Genomic DNA, 3,702 nt, shown 5'->3' with positions numbered 1-3,702 from the left:
CTCCATGTCCTTTCTGTACTGAGGTGCCCAAAACTGAACACAGAACTCGAGATGAGGCCTCACCAGTGCTGAGTGCAGGGCAGGATGACTTCCCTGGTCCTGCTCACCACACCATTCCTGATCCATGCCAGGATGCCATTGGCCTTCTTGGCCACCTGGGCACACACCTGCCTCATATTCAGCCGACTGTCCATCAGTACACCAAAGTCCTTTTCCATCAGACATCTTTCCAGCCACTCCTCCCCAAGCCTGTAGGGTTGCCTGGGCTTGTTGTGACCAAAATGTAGGACCCGACACTTGGCCCTATTGAAACTCATACAGTTGGCCCATTGTTTATACACTCCCTTTAAGTACTGGAAGGCCACAATGAGGTGCCCCGGAGACTTCTCTTCTCCAAGCTAAACAAGCCCTCTGATCATCTTTTTGGCCCTCCTCTGGACCCATTCAAAGAGCTGTGCATCTTTCTTGTGCTGGGGGCCCCAGGCCTGGATGCAGTGCTGCAGATGGGGCCTCACAAGAGCCGAGTAGAGGGGGACAATCACTTCCCTGTCCCTGCTGGCCACCCCTTTTTTAATGCAGCCCAGAACACAGTTGGCTTTCTGGGCTGCAAGTGCACACTGCTGGCTCATGTCCAGCTTCTCGTCCACCAGGACCCCCAAGTCCTTCTCCACAAGGCTGCTCTCAAGGAGATCTTCCCCCAGTCTGTCAATACCTGGGATTGCCCCAATCCAAATGCAGCACCCTGCACTTGGCCATGTTGAACCTCATTAGGTTCACATGGGCCACTTCTCCAGCCTGTCCCTCTGGATGGCTTCCCTTCCTTCCAGTGTATCGGCTGCACCGCTCAGCTTGGTGTCATCTGCAAACTTGCTGAGGGTGCACTCGATGCCATCATCTGTCACTGATGAAGATGTTGAAGAGCACCGAGCTCAAGACCGACCCCTGAGGGACTCCGCTTGTGACTGGCCTGCACCCTGACACAGAGCCATTGATCACAGCCCTTTGGCTGCGACCAGCCAACCTATTCCTAATCCACAAAACAGTCCATCCTTCAAATCCACATCTCTCCAAGAGAGAGAAGGATGTGGTGAGGGACCATGTCAAAGGCCTTGCAGAAGTCCAGGTAGATTAAATCCACTGCCCTTTCCCCATTCACTGAAGCCATCTCTCCATCATAGAAGGTCTCCAGATTGGTCAGGCAAGATCTGCCCTTGGTGAAGCCATGCTGTCTGTCTCAGATCACCTCTGTCTTGTATGTGCCTTAACATGGTAACCAGGAGGATCTGCTCCATGATCTTCCCAAGCACAAAAGTGAGGCTTCCCTGTACTTCCCTGGGTCATTCTTTCTCCCTTTTTTAAAATGGGAATAATGTTTTCCTTTTTCCAGTCACCGGGGACTTCATCAGACAGCCACATGATTTTTCAAATATGATGGAGAGCGGCTCGGCAAACACATCAGCCATCACTTTCAGAACCCTAGGATGGATATCATCTGGCCTCACAGACTTATGCACCCTCAGATTCATGAGGAGGACTTGGACTTGTTCCACTGTTACAGTGGGACGGAATCTGCTCCTCTCACCCACACTTAGATGTTCAGGATCCTAGCAGACATGGGGAGGACCCTGACCACCAGTGAAGACTGAGGAAAAGCACTTACAGAGCACCTCAGCTTTTTCTGTGTCTGAGGAAGCCAGCTCTCCATTCTTATTTATCAGAGGGAGAACACTCTGCTTGGTCTGTCTCCTCCTGCCTATGTACTGAAGAACTGTTTTTTGTTATTTTTCACATCCCTTGCCAAGTTCAAATCCATCTGTCCCTTGTCTTGAGAGTGCAGTGGAAGACAGAGTTAAAGCTTTTCTAAAGTTTGGGTACACTTACATTCACAGCTTTTCCCTCACCTATGAGGCAGGTCAACTGTTCACAGAAGGAGATGATGTTGGCCAACCTCCCTGGCTATTCCTGATCCCTTGGTTGCCCTCCAGGTGTGGTCCCACACTCAAGATGATCTGCTGCATGACATTCCCCATACCAAGGTCAGGCTGACAGGCCTGGAGTTTCCCAGATCTTCTTTCCAACCCTTCTTGCAAATGAGTGTCACACTGGCAGTCTCTTGTCTTCTGGGACCTCCCCTATTGACCAAGACTGCTGATAGAGTCATAGAATTGCTCAAATTCAAAAAGACCTTAAAGACCATCAAGTCCAACTGCAACCTAACCATACTACCCTAACTCTAACAACCCAATGCAACCTACACGAAATCATGTCTCTGAGCACCACATCCAGACAGTTTTTAAACACATCCAGGGATGGAGACTCAACCACCTCCCTGGGCACCCTATTCCAGTGCTTAACAACCCTTTCAGTAAAGAAGTTTTACCTGATATCCAACCTAAACTTACCCTGGTGAAAGATGGTGGAAAGCAGCTTGATGAGCACTTCTGACTCATGTTCAACTTGCTGCTGACCAAGACCCCCAAATCTTTTTCAGCAGGGCTGCTCCTCAGCATCTCAACCCCCAGGCTGTATTTATAGCCATGGTTGCCACTGCCCAGGTGCAGAATCTCAGGCTGTTGGTGATTGCCCAGCTCTCTAATTTATCTAGATCTCTCTGAAAGGCCTGTACACCCTCCACAGAGGCAACAGCTCCTCCCAATTCTGTATTGCCAGCAAACTTGATCAAAACACCTTCTAGTCCTAAATTCAAGCCATTGATGAAAACATTAAAAAGAAATGGCCCTAAAATGGGGAACCCTACTTAGTGACTGACTGCCAGTTTACATAACCCCATTTACTACAATTCTTCGGGCCCAACCTATCACTTTCTCACCCATCACATTGTGTTTTTGTCTAGTTGTGCTGGGCATTGTTGGAAATATCCAAATAATTTTCTAGGACAGTATGTCTGATAAAGCAGATTTTATTTGCAATTGCAATGGCAGGCCTCCTGCAAGCAGGAGGGCACCCAGAAAAACAGAGATACATCTTTTATTCCTGTTCCCCAACGCTTATCTCTTTCTCCTCTAGTTCCTCATTGGCTGAGTACTTCAGGTTCACAATCTTCTCGACGCTTCACTAAATATGGAAACACTGGACAAACATAAATTATACGCTGCATAAGTGTAAATCTGTAGTTAATTAATCAACTTATTCCACACCTGATCATTATTTTGCAGAGATCTGCTTGTCCTTCTTCCCACAGAGATGAGCTTGGGAGAAAGACAGGGCAGTGTCTTGGTGCCTGCCTGTCACGTCCCAGCCTTCTCACGGAGTGAGGCAGTCCAGCCTTGAGTAGAGGCTCTGGCTTCTTTGATGTCTGCTAAATCTGTTCTTCTTTTGCTGGGAGTTTCTTATCCTAAAGAACAACTCTACAATATGTTTTCAAATCCCTAACACACTATACTTGCATTGTTTGGAACATTTAACAACTATTACAGTTTTGCAAGAAAGAATTAATCACATAATTCAGTAATAATGTTTCTAAAACATGCCGCTAACATATACAGTATTTTACTTCTTAGATCAACTATTTATAAGGATAAGTTACAGAATACAAATGTATTATGTTCTACTTCTTCAAACCAATTGCTCTTCTTAATATCGAATGCAGAAACAACATTCCATTCCCACAGCATTGTGTCCAGGAGGATACTGTGGGAAGCAGTATTAAAAGTCTCACTGAACCCACACCCCCAAAATAAC

This window comes from Meleagris gallopavo, chromosome 12, assembly GCF_000146605.3.
Source record: "Meleagris gallopavo isolate NT-WF06-2002-E0010 breed Aviagen turkey brand Nicholas breeding stock chromosome 12, Turkey_5.1, whole genome shotgun sequence".
NCBI classification, from domain to species: domain Eukaryota; kingdom Metazoa; phylum Chordata; class Aves; order Galliformes; family Phasianidae; genus Meleagris; species Meleagris gallopavo.
This window is presented reverse-complemented; position numbering follows the sequence as displayed.